Raw genomic sequence first — 24,825 nt, forward strand, 5'->3', positions numbered from 1 at the left:
CTAAATTTTCAAATGAATAATTTAGTTCAATTAATACTTACTTTCCTTCATGTGTAGCAATGAATTATTAAACTTAGTAATACTCTCTGGGCTTCCACAATTTCTCAAATAAGAGGCAGCACAGACTGCAGTATATTATCAAGAAGCAAAATCATATATGAACACAAATATATAATATGTACTTTACCATTCTGAGATACCACTTCATATTTTGCTTAACAGTATAGATAAGGAAGATCTACTATATGGGAAAAATGTAGGTTTCTACCCTAAAACTACCAGCTAAACTTTCTTGAATTGTCATATATTTCCATTAAGCTTCACATTCATAAAAAAAGTACCATGGAAGATAATTATTTTAGTCAATTTTTAATGGAAAAGGAAAATAGTTTATGTCACTGATGTTAAAAATGGACACAAGATGACATTCTAGACTGATAAATTAGGTTTAACCCTATTTTTAAAGAAACAAAAGTTAGTACTAAAAACAAGAACAAAAGGTTTAAGTAAAAAGTTGAATTCTGTTAATCCTTTAAATGAATTTAACTGTAAGTATTTATAACAGGCTTGGTCTCTCAACATTTCTGATATTAATAACCTAGAAAGAAATAAACATTGCTTCCTGATCACTAATCTCCAGCCTTTACTTTCAAATACACCCATTTCTAAGGATCCTGCTGAATTAAGGTACAACAACCATATAACTTATTGTCCAAACTAAAATACTTTTTAGAATAATAGAAGGTGCTTACTCATAATTACACCAGAAAAACAGACCCAACTAGGGCCCTCACAGGCAAACTGGGATGTATTTATATGAGTAAAAGATAAAATAAGACAAAATGGACAGGATAAGAATATATCACAATACCTAATTACTCTTTATGACAACTAATTAACTAAAAGTCTATTACAATTTTCAAAATGGAAATACTGACCCTCCAATATAGTTTCATAATAAACAGCACTCACATTTAACCTAAAGAGAAACAAGCAAACAAGACTACATTAGCAATACTGTCAACAGTGGTATTACTGGAGTGCCTGAGCCACAGACACCTTAACTCTTACCTTACAGCCCAGTAGCTTTGGGGCCAAGGCAAGATGGACATTTTCCTAAACCTAGAGTCCTCTGTCCTCTCTAACTCCATCCAGGCTGAATGCTACCATCTTCAGCTAGCCACATGGATATCCTAGAGGTAGAGAGGTTGTGTGAAATCATAAAAAGTTTCCTATCTCTCATGAATCTTAAGTGCTTACCTATCTATCCACTTCCCCAGGCTCTCTGCTTGCCTTCCTTCCTCCCACTGCCTCTCAGCTGTGGACACTGGGCCCTGACTCTCCAAAGAAGCTTTTTACCAAAGCCTAAGCCTAAGACTTCCATCAAGAACACAGTTAGGGGTCCCTGGGTGGCGCAGCGGTTTGGCGCCTGCCTTTGGCCCAGGGCGCGACCCTGGAGACCCGGGATCGAATCCCACGTCAGGCTCCCGGTGCATGGAGCCTGCTTCTCCCTCTGCCTATGTCTCTGCTTCTCTCTCTCTCTGTGACTATCATAAATAAATAAAAATTAAAAAAAAAAAAAAGAACACAGTTAGCTCCCTTCAGAAATAAAAACATCCCCTAAGAAAGACACCAAGAGTCTCAGAAAATACAATGATTCATCCCCAGTTAGGTTCAGAAAAACCTAATTCTCTTGGTAAACTTGTGGTTAGCTAAGTCCCTCTGGTCAATGCCTATTTGATGTCATTTACAAAAATAAATTTCAGATGTAAACAAAGTATATAGGTTTTGAAATCCTAGAGACCTGGCTAGAGTCCTTGTAAATAGCTGTATGTTCTTTAAAAACTAACGGATGCTCTCTAAGGCTTAGAAACATCAACCTTGCAAGTTGTATTCAGGATTAATGATGTGGTGCCTATAGAGGATTTAGTATAGTTCCTGGAATGTAATAACAGTTACAATTTATTGAGCAATTTCTATCAATATTATTGAACATTGTTTCAGTGTATCCAATTTTTCTTTCAATGGCTTATTTATACAGTGTCTACCTAACAACACAGTCAATTCTACATCTTTATTTTTCTTATTATATGTATTGTCATGTTGAAACTGCCTTCTTATTTACTATTTTATTGACTATTTTCCACTGAATATCACCAGTTACTTGAATTTTATGAGGCTTTTGGTCCTTTCTGTCTTACTAATTATTAGGATTCTATGCAGCAAATCACAGAAAATATCAAGGAAAGAAAGAAGGAAAGAAAGACAAAAGGGAAGGAAGGGCAAGGGGAGGGAGGTAGAAAGGAAGGAAGGTAAAAATGACCAAAACAATGCATTTGTATAGACAAAGTAATTAACCATCAAAGTAACTGAGGAGAATATTTTACATGAGTCTTATTTCCATGTGTCTCCTTAAAGGTTTCTTACAACACCTGTTCTATTTCAAGACAAAATTATGATTCAGAGCAGTTGTTTATAAACTTTCTAAAGCAGGCCCCAGCTTTCCTAGGTAAAATCTTACAAGTACAAAATATCAAATACATGAAATAAATAAAAGTTATTTTTGTTTGAAATAGGATTTACTATTTTAAAAAATAAGGTAATTATAAGAAACAAAAATGACTCATAATTCCAGTCAATAACTTTAAAAAATGAGTAAAACAAATTTAATTAGGAAATTAAAATAATTATAGAAAGTTACAAAAGAAAAAGTTGAAAGTTCTTCTCCTGCCTCTCTGAGCCATCTCCTCAAAGGTTAAAACAAATATTAATTTCTTCTCATTCCTTCTAGAATAATTCTTTATACATTCATTCAAATATTTGTATCTTAAACATAGTGTTTTCCTAAATAAATTTATAAAATAAATTTCATTTATTTGCACTGAAGTAAATCAATGAAAATGAAGTCTTTTTTTGAGCAAAAGCATGAGTCAGGTATTATGGAAGACAACTAGAGCCTCAATAACCCCTAAACCTCCTTTTATTTGGGTATTTTAATTTGGTTACTTAATATTACAAAACTGTATCTAAGCACATAAGCAGATACATGATGAACAGTTTTTAACAGCCTGCCTTAAAAATCTTAAATACAGAAATTTGAGGAGTAATAAGAAAGTCTGATTTCAAAGTTGAATTGCTAGTAATATACAGAGGTTGGTTGAGTTCTTTATTCATAAATATAAGTCAAACACAAAATATTCAGACCTTTCAGCGAGCATTAAGGTAACATTTCACATTCCCTTTTAGTTGTACAACCAAGAGGTCGGGCTGCAAGTTGGGTAACCCTCCAGGCTAACCACTAAGGAAGTATAAAATTTGCTTCTGTGCTCAGCATGATCACAACCTCATGATTTTCAATACTTTCTATTCCTTTTCTTGCCTTCCTCCTCCCTTACCCAATTTATCTATCACTCTTCTGCTACAGATAATGAGGTATGGAGAAATACTTTCAGTTCCTCGCTACATAACACCATGTTAGAGTTCTCAATTCTAGAAATTAGTCTTTGTTCTCTACTACCATAGTAGAGAACACAGCGTGTGTGCGTGCAAACACACACACACACACACACACACACACAGTCTTTGGTGCATAATTTGCTGAACATCAGAGTTTCCCAAATATCTCCCCATATCACCCTCTTCTCAACTACTTCAAGAAATATCACAGACAGTATTTCTATTAGAAAATCAAGAAAGTTCTGACAGGAATAAAAAGGAGATCAGAGTTTTTTTTTTTTTTTAATTTTTATTTATCTATGATAGTCTCACAGAGAGAGAGGCAGAGACACAGGCAGAGGGAGAAGCAGGCTCCATGCACCGGGAGCCCGACGCGGGACTCGATCCCGGGTCTTCCAGGATCGCGCCCTGGGCCAAAGGCAGGCGCCAAAGCGCTGCGCCACCCAGGGATCCCGAGATCAGAGTTTTAAACTAACATAGCATTGTGGCTCAAGACTAGACCATCAAATATCACATGTGCCTACTTTCTCCTGCAAGTTTCCAAAAGGTCTGCCTTCAGAATATATTTTATATGGCATTTTCATAACGTATCTGTGTCTAAAGATTTTACATTATGCTAAATGAGATTCCAATGGCCAATCTCTATGTATGTACAAGCATGGTGGGATGGCATTCTTTCTATTATGCAACTTTTCTGAGGAAGTTAAAGCCCTGCTAATCTTTTATTCTAAAATATCACGTTTCTAATTCATGAGTAAGCTCCTTTTACCAATAAGCATTTATCTCTTGGCTTGGCTCACCATGTAGATGGGAGGAGTATGCACAAAGAAATATACCCATATTGTGGTTAATTGTATGTGTGAACTGACTAGGCTACGAAGCCAGTTGTTCAATCAAACATTCATCTAAATCCTGCTGTGAAGGTTATTTTGTAGTTGTAGTCAAAATTTACAATCAGTTGACTTTATGTCAAGGAGACTACCCTCCACAATGTGGGTGGGCCTCTTGCAATTTGTTGAAGACCTTAGAAACAGAAAAAACTGAGGTTTCCTGGAGACTAAGGAATTCTGTTTCAAGATTGTTATATAGAATCCCTGAGTTTCCAGCCTGATAGCCTACCCTATAAATTTCCAACCTGCTAGTCTCCACAATCATGTGAACAAATTCTTTAAAATAAATCTCTTTATATCTATCTACCTACCTGCCTACCTCCCTACCTATTATCTCCTATTGGTTCTATTTCTCTGGAAAGCCCTAACTGATACACAAATAACAAATCTCTGCCAAACACAGTATTCAACAAATATTTATTGAGGGCATTTATGTGTCAGGCACTGTTTTAGGTGCTGGTGATACAACAATAAAAAACACAGTCAAAAATCTCTTTCATAGAGCTTATATTTAGTGATACCAAAATTACTAGCAAATTTTGAAATACGGTGACCATAAAATTATCAGATGATACAGGACACTTTAAAGGTGAAATACGACACAAGGAATAATTATACCAGGACAGCATGCCTAAACCGTAACTACTCTGGACAAACAACGAAAGTATAGTTCACTTTAATCTTTGTGTAACTCAGGCCTATGTCACTCAAACAACCATGGATCTGGTTAATTACAGAAACCCAAAGGAGTACATAATCAAAGTTGAAGGGTAGACCTAGAAGGACCTTAGATGCTTTGGGTTCAAATTCCAGTCATAAATCTTCTCGGTTACACATATAAAGTATTCAACTTTTCTGAGTCTTAATCATGCCACTTAGAAATCTATACATGTATGAGATCTAATGAGATAAATATGTAAAGCATACCAAAAGCAATTGGTATACAATAAACAATAATATATATATATATATATAAATAGATCACTAAAATGAGCAAGCATGAGGACAAAATAAGTTAAAAAGTTTTGTTTATGCATCTTTCTATACTACTTGATGTTTAAAGCCATGTGAATGAATGTATTTCATTGGTTTCAAAATTTTTAAGAAAAGAAGAGAAATTTGAGGATCTGTTCTGGAATGATGCACTTTATTACATGCAATAGTACTAATAAAATTACAGCAATGCTATATTTATTTAACAATCATGAGCACAGGCATGTATCACTCACTAAATCCGACCATTTATCACCATTAATATTACTAAAAGTCACTCTGCATTTATCTTTACAATTTTATTCATTAAACTGAATTCTACACCAGTGTATACTGAAGTGGAAGCTGACTTAAAAAGAGATCAGACAATTCTTCAGCCCAGTAGGGAGCTGCTTCCAGGAAACAATGGCAAAAAGATTTTCTCTAAAGTGTGACCACCTGAGCTGCAACAGCTATGTAAAAACCACACTGGTTTTGAAGCTGGTTTGATAACTCTACACTCTACACTCATGGCTAAAACCTCAGAGAGAATACTGGATCATGTCACTAGCTGTCTGCAAAGAATATAAATACCTCCGAGTATGATCTTAAGGGTGAGGAAAATCTTCCTTTGTATGCAAATATCTTCCCCACTTTGGCTTATTACAGGGCCCAATAGACTTTCTCCATTCCCTTAGAGTCCTCCCAAAGGCATAAATAAAGAGCATCTACTCTGAAAATTATACATAAAATCTGAGAAAGGAAGAATGAGTTTATAGACATATAAAGACATATAATGACAATTATTTCAGAAAGCAAAGTCCTAAATGATCCCAAATTGTGTATAGCTGTTTCTTTTGTTGTGGTGGGGAAAGTGTTATTGGACAAAGAGCTGGAGGGGGTCAAAGGAGAGGAAAAATAAGAAACACAGTGCCTTTTCTAGATCACAGGAATATGCGGGACTTTATAGTGAGATGCATGAGGGACCATCAAAGGACTGTATCTCAAGTAGAAAATTCTGTTGTCTACCGTGAGTTAAGAACTTACATTTCAGTTACTTTATAATCTTTCAAGGGTTAGCCTTAAATGAGAATGACAATTACATTGTTTTTCTTGTCTAACTTGCTAGAGATATTCTGTTCTGATTTTGAATGTGAAGTTCATCCACATGTGGGTCTATATTCTCCTGGCAAGTTTTTCAGAAAACAGAGAAAGTGAAAATCTCTCAAATGATAATACCACTGCTACCTTTTGAAATGCGTCTTCATATATGTCTCCTTGGTATGACCGCTCACATATACACATCCACATGGAACTGCCTAAGTCAGAAAACAAGGCAGATTCCTTCTACCATCAAAAATAATTTATCTTTCGGAAAAGGAGTCTTCATATATTCTTATCTTCATTCAATCAATGATATTACTAGATACTCTCAGTTATCACATTTTGAACAAAAAAAGTACAGTTTGAGAAAGACACATTAACATGAAATAATCTTCATACAGAATTGGTCATTATTCCTGTGGTCATGCCTTCATAATCACAAACATTACTATAAATAACCTTTTAAAGATCACTTTTAGAAAGCTATACTGGGGGATCCCTGGGTGGCTCAGCGGTTTAGCGCCTGCCTTTGGTCCAGGGTGCAATCCTGGAGTCCCGGAATTGAGTCCCATGTCGGGCTCCCAGCATGGAGCCTGCTTATCCCTCTGCCTGTGTCTCTGCCTTTCTCTCTCTCTCTCTCTCTCCCTATCATAAAAAAAAAAAAAAAAAAAATCTTTTAAAAAAGGCTATACTGTGTTTACATTAACAAAATCATAATTATGTACCTGCTGAAAAAATGAAAAAAAAAAAAACAGGTGCCCCAGTGCTCTGTCAATATTTTTTTTAAAAATGCTCTAACTCAAGCAACTAGTGGCTGTGCCTATGTTGACATACATGTAGAATCTGAATAAACTGTTCCATAACAGAAAAATATTTCTAAGTCAGTATGCTAATATTGTGGTTTTAACTTTCATCTTTATCCCTAAAATTTCACATGGGTAATTCAGGCAACAAACCGATTTTTACAATATTCTTATTCAGATTTAAGGATAACCTTATACCAGGATTTATCAACCTGACATTTTCTACATTTTGGGCCTGACAACTCTTTTGTTTGGGTAGGGGAGGTGGATCAGCTGTCCTGTATAGAGCAGGATGCTGGGCAGCCTTCCTTACTTCTGCCCACCAGATGTTAGTAGTACCCCCTCAGTTGTTACAACCAAAAAAAAAAAAAAAAATCTCTACATATTAACAACGTCTCCAGGGAGCAAAATCGTCCCTGGTTGAGAGCTATTCCTTTCTATTTAGGGTTACCTAATTTCTCAATATTAGAAACAATGCTTCAATGATTTTGTACAAGGATTCCTTTAAATATTTTCAATTAGTTCATTATGTTTAAGAATAATAGTTTTAAGATAATTATATAAGAACTCATTTTTTTAAGTTTATTTTTTTTTAGTAACCTCTCCACCCAATGTGGAATTTGAACCCATGACCCCAAGATCAAGAGTCACAAGTTCTTCCAACTGAACCAGCCAGGCACCCCCAGAACTCATTTTAATATGAATAATTTAAATATATCTGAAGTCAAAGACAAAAAAAATCATTGTAACACAATATAAAGTAAAACATAAACATGTTATATTACCTACGATTTTTGATTTCTACATACATCACATTTCTATTAGAATAATTAAGAAGTAACCTACCAACAAGACTTATTAAAAACTATTTCTAAATGAATAAATGTTTTTTATCACTATCTTGAGCATATTTTTCAAAGACATTAAAATAAACACTTCAGAGGTCCAACGTGTATCAGAACTGTTATTGTCACTTCTAGCATCTTTCCTTTAGAAACAGTATGTGGTAATTCAAAAAATAAAACAAAATAATTCTTGTCAATCATTGACTTGAAGATATTTTATTACCAGCTGTCATAAACTATTTTAAGAGGCTTTGAGACTTTTGATCTAGAGAATTCTGACTAATGAGTAGGAAAGATTTTAAATACCAGTTATTGCATTCATATATTGTTTATGGATGCAAGAAGGATAAACCTACCCAGCTGACAACAGTGGGATTGAAGAAGTGTCCAAAACAGCTTCAATTAATTATACTCATAAAGTTTAATTTCTTTTTTTCTAAGGATTTTATTTCTTTTAAGTAAACTCTACACCCAACATGGGGCTTGAACTCATGATCCTGAGATCAAGAGTTACATGCTCTATGGACTGAGCGAGCTAGGTGCCCCTAAAGTTTAATTTTTTAAAGCATTTTCTGGAACAAGTATGTCAAAAGATTCATATTTACTAACCCAGAGTGCTGGAATACATAGGAGTTGATATATATTACTGTGTAGTCTCTGAAATATTTTACAAATCATATATATATATATATATTTTTTTTTTTTTTAATTTCTTAAGCAACTCATGATTTAAAAGGAGGCTGCAGAGTCTTCTCATTAGAAATCCTACAAAATCTGTCTGGAATCAGTTGTGTCTTTCCAATAAATGAAATGAGTAAATAAGCATTGTTTTTCATAATTTTTCTGCATATGAAATCTCAGGTGAGGGGATTTGTTTCCAAAAGCCCTGGGATTGAGCCTCCTCCATCCCTTCCACTCACTTAGTATTGTTCATATAATCACGTAACTGCTCTTTGTCTATTTCTTCACCCCCCCCCCAAAAAAAAAATGATGATAGTATCTACTTCACAGGGCTACCATGAGAATTAAATGAGGAAACGTTCATGAAAACATCTTCTAAACTATAAAGCCATACTAACTAGTTGCAAAAAAATATTTTTATGTTCTTCCTTAGGGTTTAAAAAATTAAGAATTACAGTCTATTATTCCTCAAAGTATTTTCTATATTGTACCTATGATGCTATTTCTTAATCTAAACTTGGTAACTATTAAAATTATTAAAAGACGGTTATTAATGTGGCTTTCCACAACTGGTCTAAGTCTACTGAAGAGCCATGATAATAACAAAGATAGTTATTATCTTAATGTTCTAAGATAATCTTAATGAATAAACACTTGTACAGATAATGGAAGAAACAATTCTTCCTCATCCTTCAAAAAGTACCTACTTTGATCTACATTCTTTATGAAGGCAGAGGACTTTGATGCTCAGCATAAAGCAAGGGTTTTGTTGAGGGAAAATTGAACCTCTCCACAGTTATTTCTTATCATTTGACCCAACAGTAACTCTCTGGTATAGGAAAGAAAGGTATCATTACACCCATTTTATAGATAAGAAAATAAGAATGTAGAAAGTTGCCTTGCTTAAAGTAGTAGTTAGATCTTGCCTAGAAGTTGAGCTTTCACATTTATTTTGAAATATCTTTGTTATTATCATGGCTCTTCAGTAGACCAGTTGTGGAAAGCCACATTAATAACCATCTTTTAATAGTTTTAATAGTTACCAAGGTTAGGCTAAGAAATAGCATTATAGGTACAATATAGAAAATACTTAATTTGCTGAGAAGCACCAGGCCCAGAAAAGAATTGCAAGTATAACACCGAGATTGGGTATGTACTATGCCAGGCACTACACTAATCATTTCACATGGAAAAGCAAGGGAAAATCCATTCTACAAGATATCAGCTACCAGTAACCCCATTTTCTACAAAGGAAAACTGTGGATCAGATGTGAAAGAATTTCTATAAAATCAGACAGCTAGCAAGTAACAGCAACATGATTTATTTTTTTTTTATTTTATTTTTTTTTTAGCAACATGATTTAAACCCAAGCCAAGACAGCTATGGAAAGCCCAAGTTCCTAACTATGACTTGTATCATACACACTTAAATAATATTTAATATTTTATGTGTATTGTATAAAAGTAGGATTAATTTACCTTCCCCCATGAAGATAAAAGATCATCCAACAGTATCTTCACAGTATCTCACATTTTTCCACCTAAAAAGAATGTGTTAGTCTTCTAGTAATTAAATGTAACCAATTCTATGTGTATAATTATACCAGTATAAGTTAAAATAATTAGAAAATGATATTGATCCTTTCATGGAATAAATTTAAAAGTCGTCTTTTTTTTTATTTCCAGAGAAAATGTCCCACAAGTAATAAAAAAGGATTCAGAATTTATTATTACTATATGTAAATGGTTTAGTCAATCCTATCTAATAACACAGTTGTTAGGCCTTAAATATTTGATCACATTTTTATTGAATAAAACTGGGTGCTGTCTGCCATGAATTCTCTTTAAAAAGGATAAAGATAAATCCATAGGTATTTAATAATTCCAGTTGTTTGCTGGTTAATGGTTATATTCCAATATTTAAAAAAAGTAAACAGGGATTTTAGACTCCAGATTTTTACCCATCAGCCTGGTATAACTGCGTAGTCCTATAGAAGCAGTCATAGCTCCTTTATTATTTTTAGGGTATATACAAAGAGAGAATATATACAAATTAATACTAATTAGCAAGTAAAGCAAACTATATTTTCTACTTAGCTATTATGAGTGTTCACATGTAATTTGCTTCTAAAGAAATGTTAGTTACAGCATTGTGAGAATTATTTTAATTTTATGGCTACAATAGAGGGGGGAAAGAATTACAAAAAGCCCCTTCGGAATTCAGTCAAAGAAAGGAAAGATTCAATTACTTGGGAGGTCTTTGGTACTATGAGATAGATATACAGAAAATGAGAGCCAGGCTTGGGTCATCATTAAACTGTAATCCCATATGGCATTTCCTCCTCTTAGCTTCTGCTACAATCCATTTACATAGAATATGAGCTGCAAACCAATAATTACAAACAGACATACACCCACAAATGAGAGATAACTATGCTAAGTGAAATGTAAACTGACTTTTAATTATTCATTAATAGTAATTTAGAATATTAGCAGCATGACACAATGTTCTCCTCAGGGTCTATATATACCAAGAATTCACCTTATAGATGAAAAACTCTCTATTAAAAGGCCTGTTAGGCTCAAGTTTTATAAATTCTTCTGGAACACTATGGGGTTCAATATCAACCTATATTATTTTAACTGCTAATCTACATTCAAGGTCAAATGACAGGAAGTAGATTGTACTTAGAATAGTACCCAGCACACAGTTAACATTCACGAGCGATAGCTACTCTATACATATATTCACCCATCGGCAAATTTTTCAGCTCCTCTGTCACAGTTAAGAGCAAGAACTAATTCAGAATATTCACAGGCACAACCCACTTTCAATGCTTTTAAAGAGATGAACATGAAAGCTTCTACTCTGAGCTAAAAGATCCATCTCAATCCAAGACCCTAGGAAGCCACTACCAATTGAATGGAGTTGGTAGACAAGATGGAAGTTATCTGCCATTTATGACCTGTGACCTGGTCTGCCCCCAGAAATCCAGATCCCATTTACTGACCTCATCGCACCTCCCATTATTTAAGCTAAAAAATTGGGTGTCAGCCTTGAACCTCTTTTTCACATGCCCTCCATAATCAATCAGCACTGTTAGATTGGCTTCTAAATGTCAAACCTATCACATGAGCTCCTTCTTCGCCATCAACACTTCAATAGAAATTTGCAGTTGTCTCCTATCATCTTTAACAGTCTCCTGTAACCTTGCTCCTAACTGCCACCAGAGCACTTGCTTTGAAGAGCATATCTGAGCTGATGGCCACCACCATCCAACCCTGAAATGGTTTGCATTCCTCTTCACCTCTAACACTGGCCTTTATCTCTATTGGTATTTCAGGATCTGGCTCTTTCAAGCTATGTTCCAGCCTCAGGCCATACCCTCTTCCCTTCCCCTTGGCACTCCAGCAATACTTATTCGAGTCCTGGCCATTCAGCCTCCAGGTACCCTCCCATCACAAAGCCTTGAACAGGTGCTTTCCTCTACATTTCCTTAAGCACCTACTTTGCCTTCTTAGCTCAGCTATATCTCACTCCCTCACGACTCCTTCCCTTATTGCCCTTCTTTATAGATTCTTCTGACACTGGACTTAATTTTACTGCTCCTTGAAGGCAGGGGCTATATTTCTGATATGCTTGTTCACATTGTATCCACAGCATCTAGGAGAGCCCAGCAAAGGTAGGATGTTCAGGAAACACTGCTTGAAAGCTAGAGTGAAGAAGTAAGAGAAATAATGAATACATTGATGGAATTATCCACAGTCAATTATCATATCCTTGACAGAGCCAGTATTACAGAAGATTTAGTTTCTAATTTAACAGAGATTTGTTTGATGTGCATGGTATTCTGTTCATTTAATATTGTGTGTATTTGCTCAGTATTGCAAAAAATCTCAACTTTAGCTGCAGTAAAAATCACATATGGGTATGATCAAAATTCCCAACAATATACAAACAAAGTTCATTAAAGTCAAACTTTGGCAAATTTATATCAATTTCCAATCAATAAGTGTTTCCATTCTATTCATTTAATTATTTAATTCTAGAAAAATACAGGAGGCTAAGCAACAAAAGAGTTCTTTCAAAAGTTTTCAGGGCACAGAATACATAACGTTCCATCTACAAAACAGCATGATACTATACAAAAGTTTTAAAATTGTGTATATCAAAATTCCATATAAATTTCTTCTATGAGGAAAATTGTGGTTTAGGGTAATTAAGCGTTAGCATACATATTTGTGCGAATATGTAGTAATGTCTGCATAACTCACTAGTCTTATGTGAGTCTGGGTATGAATATGTCCTTTAGAGTTGACGATTACTAAAACAACAACAAAAAAAGCCAATCCCTTAAAAAGCATCCATTGCGTAGTTGCTATTGTTCTTGCATTTGAACTATGTTTTCATTGGATTCACAACTGCTTGTCAGTAAATGTTTATTTAAATATTGTAATTTAAAAAAAATAAATAAATATTGTAATTTTATTGACTCTCACCCTCATATTTTCCATCTGAGATATTTGTCCCTCAAGTATTTTGCATATGTTTGCCCTCATAAACAAGGCATAGAGTCTTTTGTAAATTAGCAAATGTTTACACTGCAAAGAGCACTCTGATTAATAGATTTGGGAAGTGTTTCTTCATGCCCCATTCCAGAAGTTGACATCTCTTTTGGGATCTGTGTACAGATATCTCAAATGCCCATTCAGTGTACAGGTCACATATCAGAACACTATTCAATGAAAAAGTAGAAGATTATCAAGTTCAAACTCTTTAATTTATAAGCAAAGTGAAGCACAATCATTATCAGTATCCTTTTTGACAGACTGGGACTAGGAAAATCCAAGACACTGAAATAATTATGAATTTCTGAATATAATTTTCCATTTTAAAAATTATGCCAATAATATAAAATTATTTTTGGAAAAGAAAACACAGAAAACAAAACAAAACAAAACAAAAGCAAGAGGAGTGTAATATTAAATAGAGGTAACTCTTCCTAACATTTTGGTCTGTATCCTTCAGAGACTTTCCTTAACAAACATAGATTGTAAAATTAGCTAAGACACAAACTATTTTTAACCAGGTATTTTAATTTGTCAGTATAGTCAGTATCTTTTCAGGTCAACAAAAACACAGATCTGCATCAATCATCTGTAAAGCTGCAAGGGATTCCAACCTCAACCCCTTCAGACCCCCATCACAGGACAGTCTTTCTCTCCAGATGCCTTCTAAAGGCCCTCTGGGGGAAAAAGTCCAGAGTACAGCTGCAACAGTGGCCTGTTCTAATAGTATATTCCTCAACTAAAAAGGAAATGCTCTTGCAAGAGGTACAATGAATGTCTTTTGGTTGCCATTTCTATCTAGTATGGATATATTTGGTTTACACAGCCCCAGTCTTGACTAAAATGAACACTTAGAGCAATTAACTTAGTCAAGTTTTAATCCTTAAGCCTTAGGAGGGGAGCCTTCCAGCAGTGCAAACATTTGACACCAACAATTATTCTTACATGTCAATTAATAATAAATGTGTCTTATAACTGATTTCATCTTTTGACATGTGATTAGTTTATTATACAGCAACTTCCTTCCTATAAAAAAAAGGTAAACTTTAAAGGAGTCAATAACTCAATTAACACTTCTACATGCTTTCTCTTTGACTAACTTCCTCTGATGTGTGGACAACTCTCCAGAAAGTGCTGGAGAGAGAAGGGGACGTCATCCAAGGAGCGAGTCTACTGGGGAGGATTGCTACAAACAGCACAGAAGCTGCCTCACCGGAAACTAAATAGATAAAACTCACTGTTCATGAACCACCAAGGAGGATAACCTGACAGAACTTTGGATCTAGAGTGTCTTCTCTTCTCTCTCATTTTAAATAATGGCCCAACTTATGTTGTTTGTATTTGAGGCTTATAGCATAAAAATTCAACTTTTAAAAAATAAATAAATAAATAAATATTCAGCTTTAGTGTACTATTTCATGAGAATACAAAACCAAATGATAAAGCACATTCCCAAATTTTAATATATTGTTTTCTAGTTTTGGAAACAATAAAAAATAACACATTTAGAGAAATGTCCATATGCTCCACAATATTAGGAAACTTAAGGCTTTCAAATATTGATTTATTTTTGGTCAGTGTTAAAGACCTAGTTCAAAGGCAAATTGAAATACACTTGCCTGAGTTCTTGTATATTCTTATACAAATGTTACCCATCTAAGTCGCTTCAAGAAAGAAAATAAAGTGGATGAGCCACAAATACACAATGTGTATTTCATCAAATATATGTCCATAACATATAACAGTTGTCATCAAAGCCCCATAAAGGACAATTAATAATTAGCTATTTTTAAAGTTGGGACAGTACAGACAATGCAATCACTGAATCCAGCCATAAAATATCATTTAATGCTCTAACTTGGCTATGAACGCATTAGGTAAAGCTAGGATGATATATTTAACCCCTTTGGACATTGATTTTCAGACACACAAGTGAAGGGTTTGGCCTACATGTAATAAAAGAGTCCTTGCAATGTTTATAATTCTAAAGATATTTCTGATATTTTGTATTCCAAGTATCACATGGAAAAGACTTCTAAGGATAGCTTTCCTCAGTGCAAAAAGAATGGTAAAGCAAATTTTATTACTGCTTTCCTAATCTATGCTAAAAAGCCTATACTCTTACCGTTCTCTAATGTGGCTACTTTAAGAAAATCCATTTAATATTACCTTTTTTCTTGTCTTATAAAAATCTTTCTTACCTACCAAACTGTTGGGATCAAATCACAAATCCAATGAAAATATTATGTCACTACCATGTTATAGCTGAGAACTGAAACATACAAATGAAGAATTTCAAAGTTAATGGCTTCTGAAGCAAATCTAATCTAGTATTTGAAGTATATATGTAGTGCCTTCTTATTAGCAGATACGCAGTAAAATGCAAGCTTTAATATATACTATTTATTCAGTTTACATAAATTATGTTTGGTATGGGGACCATAAACTTTGAATGTTCTTTCAAAAACTTTAACTCTTAGTCATAATTTGCATTAACATAAGGCTGGGGCAACATTTTTGTCATGGTTGTTCAGATTTCATATTTCTTTGGTGGAGACATAAAAACACAAAATATAATGACATGAAATCAGAATATATTTATGCCAATGTATATTAAGGCATTTGCATATAGTTATGCCTGAAAATTGTCCTAGGGTGCACATAATCACGTTTTCCTGGTATAGGGAGCAAAACAGTAGTATTCTTGCTTAATATCAATATTAAGCAATAAACACAGTATGAAGTTAAAACTTTACTATGTGATTTTCCATTAAAATCCTAGAGCTTCATATTTTTTTTATTTCTAGAATACACATAAATATAGACACTGCCAGTCAGATAATAGAAATTAGTGCTTGATATACCTGTCCCAGAGAGGTTTGATTCCAAACGGACCTATTCATATTCTAATTACCTGATAATTACCTGGCCTAAAATCAGAAACCCCATCAGTAGCTTATATGAATAGGGCAAAAATTTTAAAAGGAAAATATTCTGTAAGGATCTGAAAAAACTTGCTAAAGTCAGTTCAGAATCTGGCAAGTTAATCATTACCGTGGACTCCATCCAATGCACGTACTGCCATAGATGCCCAACTATAGAGCAAAGAGCTGAAACTGTAGGGAAATGGAAATGTTACCAGAGGGTGGTTCCTCTGACTCAGCTGAAGTGCTCAGTAAATTATTAGCTTATAATTAGTAACATTATTCCGCTTAATGGACTTCATGATGGTGATGTCATAAGTATATCCGCAAGCTAATTGCATAGGTTCTTGTAGACAGTTAAGAAATGAAAAGTATTCAGGTTATTCAGGTTATATGCTAAGCCTTGTTTTTGTCATGTTCTTTACTATAATTAAAGAAATTAAACTTAACAAATTCAAATGGCTGAAAGAAAACACCAGCACTATATCTACTGCAAACAAATCCACACCAAAAACCAGTGAGGACTCTTGATATTGTATACAGACATAAAAATTCTTGTCATGAATGGGGTCATTTTAGTATGTTTGATGTTGTAATGTAACAAGAATATAAAGGCTCTGTGCCTAATGTAAATACCAAATTATTGGGTAAGAGTATCACCTGAGGACTTCAGTTTCTGCAACTCAAAATCTGAAATAATATTTGTGATTTTCTGCCTCACATAATTATAAGGAGATGATGTACTTTGAAGTATTTTAGAATTCTTAAAAAATAATGTAAAACATCATGAGAACAACTCTGAATTCATTTACAAGGAATGCAACATACTGTCAACTCTTGTGACAAAACCAAACCCTCACATAGTGTAACATTCCTAAATCCCACCAAAATTTAACCAGATGCATTCAAAATTACTACATTGCACACTGGTTCCATAGTTACTCATTCTTATTCATTTCTTACAAGATATTTTATTGGTCTTAAACAGTAAGTTTTTAGTGGGCAGGGACTGTATCTATTCAACTTTCTCTCTGTAGGGTCCAGCTCTCTAAGCAAAGATATGAGGATAATGACAGAACATCTACCCAAAATAAGACAAAACTGAACATTGCACTCAAGCCATGCAAACCTATGATACTTTGAGATTTGAATTTAAATGCTCTACATATCCCGCTCTCAGTAAATTGATGATTAGGTACATGAGACACCAATATCATATAAGTCACTTGGATTGCCAGTAAAATTCAAGACAAACTGCACTTCAAGAATCTTTAAGAAAGATTTTTAAATGGGCACTTAATAATTTTTATGACAACTCAAACCTATTTCTTACTTCTTTGGTGGTAAATATAAGAAATAGCATCTTCTATGGAGATAGATGATAGATACACAGAGAAAGAGGGAGGGAAGCATGTATCTCTCAAATAGTTGGAAAAAAATCAAGCTGTAAAAGCTTTGAAAAATCTAGTTTACATAGGTGATAATGACTTTAAAAGTATAACTGTATTATAAACTTTCATATCGTTATAATATAGCAAGAAGGTTAAATGTTATATCTTCCCTAGTTGTGTAAATTCAAATGGCTGGTATGCTATAATCATAAATAAAATAGCTCTCTAGCTATGCTTAATAATTATAAACTTTATGTCATTCCTCCTTTAACTCATATATATCATTGAGTCAACATCCAGTTTTGTATTTATAGTTTGTATTGGAATAAGTTTCATCTGGGGTTGATTTGTGACATAGATAACACCGTAAGCTACTTTTCTACATTGCTTCTTAGGAACCATTTCCATTCCTGCGCAGTATACAGATTAAGAAAGTTACACATAATAAGTAATGTGCCACTATAATTTGAAAAATTCATCTTGTTCACGTTCTTCAGCTCCTACTAAAAGATTTATAACACCACTGAAACAGGAATTGATGAATTCATCACTGTCTGGGGCATTTTGATCATAATCAATAACATAATTTTACCCTTAAATAGGATTTCAATTAAACCATATTTTTCAAAGTAATTTTACTTTAACATAAAAATGGGCTTTTGTACATGAGTCATTAACCCATTAGATGCTAAAAGAAAATTATTTTGTCTCTGAAGTTCCACATCAAAAAATAATAAACTCTCTTGTATTTCACATTTCCCACAGGTACATTTCATAAAAAATTACATTATTATATTTTCATCATAGAAAATGAAAAGTAATATACTCTCATAAAATAATAGAACCATGAAAGGTTTATCAGATGAAAGTAACGATACACTGCCTCTGCTTGGACAATGTGAATTTTATCTACAAAGAAAACATTTTCACCTAAACAAAATTAGTTCTTCATATCATTATAAAACATCAAAAAAACTTTAAAAATCCTGTGAAATTTATACACAGTATAAAAAAACGCAATGTTATTTTATGATAATCCTCCTATTCTAACTATTCTATTTTTCCTGCTCTATTAGAATGTCCAAAGAACACAAATTTCTCCCACAACATAATACAAAATTGCTTCCCTCAAAAATAAAACTAAAAATTCAAAAATTAGTTTAAATTTATGGTATAATCATTTCATTATAAGGGAGTCACTTTCATTTTTGTAAACTTTAGATATACAGTCCATCCAGTTTTGCCATTTAATCAGAAATAAGTTTAAGTGTTTTATTTTAACTTATTTTAACCACAATGAACTCACTGTTTCTCAAAGATTAAGCCCAGGTCCTAAGCAAGGCATATGGAAGAGGCTTGTTTCTTGCCTCTCACTGAGTGAATAGAACACAAAACGAGTGCTGTCTTAAAGGTCATATAAACAGCCATGGGATCATGAAGAAGGAACTGTCCAAGGATGTCTGCATAAGAAAAGAGTGTTTGAGTTTGAGTTTGAAGGATCAATCCATATATCCTCCATGGAAAAGGGAGATCATGCAAAGGAAACGACATACAAAGGCACAGCGTATTGTGGAAAGAGGGAGATCTCTAGTGGGCAAAAGTACTGACCATGACAGATTGACTTGTCTGTCTTTCCCACATGAGGGGAAGGCTTCTGAAAGGTAGCCTTATTCATCCCTGTATCAAGATGACCTCTCAAGATGTACTACACAGTAGATACTCAACAAAGTCTGTTAAGTAGATAAATAGGATGAACAATCCCATTTGTTCCACATGCTCTGTTCATTGATCTTAAGATGGTCAGCCCAATTGGTGTGGTCCTGTCAATTTATTTATAAATGCCTACTGAATCTTCGTACTATGTTCAATTTGTGTAAGAGTCTCCTTTGGTTTGGTTCTCAGGCATTGGAATTTCAAAATAAAAAAGATGAAATGTATGATTAAGAATTCCAGGTGCCGGGATCCCTGGGTGGCGCAGCGGTTTGGCGCCTGCCTTTGGCCCAGGGCGCGATCCTGGAGACCCGGGATCGAGTCCCACGTCGGGCTCCCGGTGCATGGAGCCTGCTTCTCCCTCTGCCTGTGTCTCTGCCTCTCTTTCTCTCTGTGTGACTATCATAAATAAATAAAATTAAAAAAAAAAAATTAAAAAAAAAAAAAAAAAGAATTCCAGGTGCCGAGCAACAATCAACTAAGAAAGAACAGTAATTAGGCAGTACTGGCCATGCACCAACTTCAGTTTCTCAAGTTGAGTCAGAAACTCAAAGAACAAGTTTCTGATGATATCTCTATGAAAATTCTAATGCCTAAATATAGCAGGCAGAGAATAAAATAAGGTAGAAGCTAAAGAATAAAGAGCACTTGATAACAATGGGGAGGCAAAGGGGAACAGAGACATGGAGTCCCCATGACATCACTGTTAATTTGGGTTGGTAAGGAGGCCAAGAGGTGGCATGATCTAGAAGAGTGCAGAACCGTGAACACAGTGGTTTCTTTACTAGAAATAATCAGTGTGGCTCTAGGCTCTGCCCTCAACGCCTGAACATTCCTGTGTCCTGGGAGTCTGTAGTTAGTAAACCAAGTTTGTTGGCTTATTAAATACAAGACTGTGGCTGGAGTAATCATATTCAGATCTCAGTATTTGATATGTTCTCTAGCCCTTCACATTTCTTTGCAAAGCAAAAAGAAATGCTCAGAGAAGCAGTCAAATGTGAGGCAGGAAAGATTCAGGTACACACTTGGAGGACTTTGGAATAGAACCCACACTTGGAATAGAAACCACAAATGGAAGAGAGAACCTATATTTCAAAGGCTGGGGCTGGTGGCAGAAAGGTGGGGAGTGACTTGGGCTGAAGAGGAGGAAAAAGAGGGATCAAAAGTCTTAAAATCAAAGGAGGTGGAGCACTTTGGGAGAACAGGGAAGCAGAGTGACCCAGGGTATCTGGCTGTTCCCCAGTGTGCCCCCACCCCTACAGCTCATTACCTATGAGTAATCTGCAAGCCAATGGTTCTATTTTTCTTACTGGCCAATACTTAGTAAAACTCCTTTTGCTTTCAGAGTCACACAAAACATTTCACCTTTGTATTGACTCTTTCAATGCAATAACCTTCTGAAGGAGGCACTATTACCATCCCCATTAAAATCATGGCAGGGTAAGGTTTAAATCCCTTGCCCAAGGCCACAGAGATTTCTATTCTTCCCTGCAGAAGGCAGTAGGAACTTGACTGCACTGTGTGGGGAGAAGCACACAAAGGAGAGATTTCATCACCCCAGGAAGGAACTCAATAGAAGATACCAGGGATTTCCCTCTATATTGGGGTTCTTGCAGGCATACCTCACTGTGTCTGTATAGTCACTACCATCTTGAAACTGTTGCATGCCCAGAGGAAATCAACACAAAAATAAGAGCATTTAAAACTGTTAAATATTTTGACATGTAAAATTTTGAAATGTTCTTTTTACAGGTTAAAAAAAAAAAAAGCACCATAATTGAATTAAATCCTCCATTGGTTCCTTGTAGATGAAGAAGAAATGTATACATCCAGAAAAGGACTTCTAAGAGGAATAAAGAAACAAGTAAGGTTGGAAGATAAGTTTCCCTCACCCAGAAAAAGAGACCAAAGAATTGAAAACCAAATAAACCCCTCTGTCTAAAACCCCCATCCAGCTCAAGTTTACATGAGTCTAAGAAGAAAAGACCAAACTTTGGATGGGAAGGATGTGGCTAAATTCAATGGTTTGCTATAATGGTGAAGACCTGCCAGAACTTTGATCATTCATAGATTATTTTTCTATTTCTAATTCAGTTCTAAAATATCTCTAGGGGAAAAAAGGAGGAGGTAGCTTTTCTTTTTATCATGATAATGATGGAATGCATGCTTTTTTTATGCTGTCATTAGAATAAAGTAAGTTTCTGAGGACCATTATAATAGCATATAGGTACTATAATATCTGTGAATCAATACCCTGGATTTTCCATTGATTGAAAATAATGAAATTAACACAGAAGCTTTAATTCCTTGAAAAACGGATGGGAACCATCACATAATCTCTTAAAAACTGACATTGGTATATACACAGGGGTTTTTGCCATTCCTTGCAAGAAACAAGTTCTAGGGATGCCTGGGTGGCTCAGTCAGGTAAGCGTCTGACTTCTGAATTCAGCTCAGGTCATGATCCCAGGGTGGTGAGATGGAGCCCTGTGACAGGCTCCATGCTCAGTGGGGAGTCTGCTTGGAATTCTTTCTCTCCTCTGCCCCTCCCACCACTCCTGTATACTAAGTAAATAAATATAATATTTTTTTAAAAAAGAAACAAGTTACAGCACTCAAATTTCTTATTTCCACACAGCATTTAAAAGATTCGTTCTAGCAGAGTGAAATGTTCGGACAGGCCAAGAAAGCAGAAGAAATAAGAACATAGGTAAATTAAAGCTGTTCACACAGAGTGTGTCATTCTATAATGTTTTTATGTCACAAATACGCTGGGGATTCATCATTTTTCTGCAAAAACTTTATATAAATTCCAATTTCAAAATTATATCAGCCTTAAAAATAAAAAGAAACTCCTTTTTAAGCTAAGTTGGTAATTACGTTAAAAGTGTCAGAATACATCAGGATAATAATTAATACAAGTAGCAGTTTCCTGGTACAAGGAGGTACCTGGTACCCATTATCTGTGTATTAAAATTTAACAAGTAAGCACTCACATAATAAGTGGAGTTTCAGGACAACTAAATCAAACTAATTCTTGTTTCCATTAGAAACAAATATTGAATTTACAGATAGAACACAGATGATATATTAAAATGAGGTTATAAAGTACTTAGGATTATGAATTTCAACCTATATTAATAAAAGGAATGAACACATCAGGTTACTGCTAAATTCCATCTAATTACTTACAAATTAATCAAGGACAATAAAGAAAATTATCATCTAAAAGACACTCATGATAGTACCACTAAGGAACTGTGCAGCCTCAATTATCCATGCTAATTAAGAGAACAGGATAATCCTATACAGTGGATAATTTAACAATTCTTTTACTGGCACAGATTATATGTCGGTGCATGACAGATTTACCTGAACATTTTTTCTCAGTTCAGTAGTAATAAGTCTTCTTTACTTACTAGATCATAAGGCAAACCCAGGATTTTTTTTTTAAGGTTCAAAGTGGTAAATTACCAAGTACATAATCTATATGTAATGTTGTATATAAAATATGACTGCTGTTTAAAATCTTTTAGTTGGGGCACGTGGGTGGCTCAGTGGTTGAGTGTCTGATCAGCTCAGGTTGTGATGTCCAGGGATCAAGTCCCACATCAGGCTCCACGCAGGGACCTGCTTCTCCCTCTGCCTGTGTCTCTGCCTCTCTCTCTGTGTCTCTCATGAATAAATAAATAAAATCTTTAAAAAAAAAATCTTTTAGTTAAGCTTTCAAATTACATTTAATAAATGCATGTTAAGGTAAATTAATTATGATAAAAATAAAAAGATTAATTTTTTCTATCACTTGAAAATGTCTGAAATTTAAATCATATAAAAGTAACTTGTAAGTCACCATGATTTCATTTCATACATAAAAATTATACAATCATTAAGAAGTTACATGTGGAATTACAGATGGTAAGCAAACAGAGGTTCTATTTTTAAAACCTGTTTTTAAAACTATCTATTACAAACAGATCTTTTGAGTTCTTTCTCACTCGCCCTCTCATTCTCCTTTTGACAAATAAGTACTTCCACTAAAATGTAACTGATTAAATTAATGGCATGACAAAGTTAGCTGCCAGCTATCAGACAGGCTTTGTTAGACTCCCAAATACTGCTCTGGATTGCTGGGGAGACTCTCAATTATGACATTGTTTATTAAAGTAACATCCAGCATCTAACAGAAATATAGCACACACACATAGTAATTAAGAACATGCATGAATGAACTTGAATATCTAGAGTTCACAGCAACAGCGACAGAGGAGAAGACAAATTATTTAAATGTTTAGTGCCTCCAATACTTCATCTAGAAAATGAGGATAATATTAGTACTCATCTCTTAGAGTTCTTGTGAAGACTAAATTAGATAATCCATATAAAGGGATTCACACATGGTACACACATTTAAATACTGTTGCATACTAAATTTGGCACATAGTAAATACTTACTATAGGTTAGCTCTTATTACTGCAAAATATTTATTTCCAAATACATACATCTTAGATAAAAGAAGGAAAAAGACTGTATGTTTTTTTCTTTAAGAGAAATGTCACATATTTCAGTTTGTTTCTTATAATGATGATTCAAACAATGACAAAATAATACATATTCTTTTAACAATTACAGTAAAGATTTTCAACTGGTATTTAGGGTACAAAGAGGAAGATACAGCTTCAGTATGATTGACAATCTCTAGCCAATACCTTAATAGAAAGTTATATTTAGAAAGTGAAAAAGTTCGTAATTGTAACATTAAAATAGGCAGCTTAATTATAAAGGGGAGCATTGATTTAAAAAGAAAGATTTAAGATCAGAAAAGCCCATCATTACATGAGGTAATACCTAAACACCCCCCTTTACCTTGTCCTCTGTTACTACATCAGGAGAATAAACAGTCCCAGAACACAGGACTTTGAAACTGCAGGAGGGCTTCAAGGAGAAGCAGGAGAGGCCCTGACACAGGACCTGTGCTCCCAGGAGAGGCTGCAGAAGGGAATTGCTGCCAGAGCAGGAGAGGGTCCGGCCGGCTATACAGCAGAGACATGAGAAGGAACACCAGATCTGAGTGGATAGAGCAGATCTGATTGGGGTCACAGGGAAAATGTAGTCATCACCCAACAAGCTCCAACAGAGCTCAAAACAAAAGCAAAGGGTGTGACAGGAAGCACCTATCTAGGCTGCTCCTGCAACCACCTGGCAGCTTTGAGGATGGGACCTAGCACGTGCAGGGCACTAGAGTTTCAGTTGCGCTAATGATCACCCTGTAAATTCTTTAAACACTGCCAAAATTTGTCAACTTACAAAAAAGCATGAACTTGGTTATAATCTGAATCTATTTGCTTAGGGTGACTCAAGTCTGTGGAATCATGGTAAATAACTTAACAGCCGGGGGACATGTAAGTAAAGATAGGAAGGAGAAACTCAGCTGCATTTTCCCTATATTCAGCAGGCAATTGCCTTCATCCTGGGAAGGTGG

At 34.7% G+C, this 24,825-nt stretch overlaps 1 protein-coding gene across 1 annotated transcript in view; it reads right to left on the reverse strand.

Annotated features, from left to right (window-relative positions):
• PRKN (parkin RBR E3 ubiquitin protein ligase) overlaps positions 1-24,825 on the reverse strand; it is a 1,297,938-nt gene that overhangs the window by 1,219,769 nt on the left and 53,344 nt on the right. The window lies entirely within an intron of this gene.

This window comes from Canis lupus, chromosome 1 (genome assembly GCF_048164855.1).
Source record: "Canis lupus baileyi chromosome 1, mCanLup2.hap1, whole genome shotgun sequence".
Classification (NCBI taxonomy): Eukaryota; Metazoa; Chordata; class Mammalia; order Carnivora; family Canidae; genus Canis; species Canis lupus.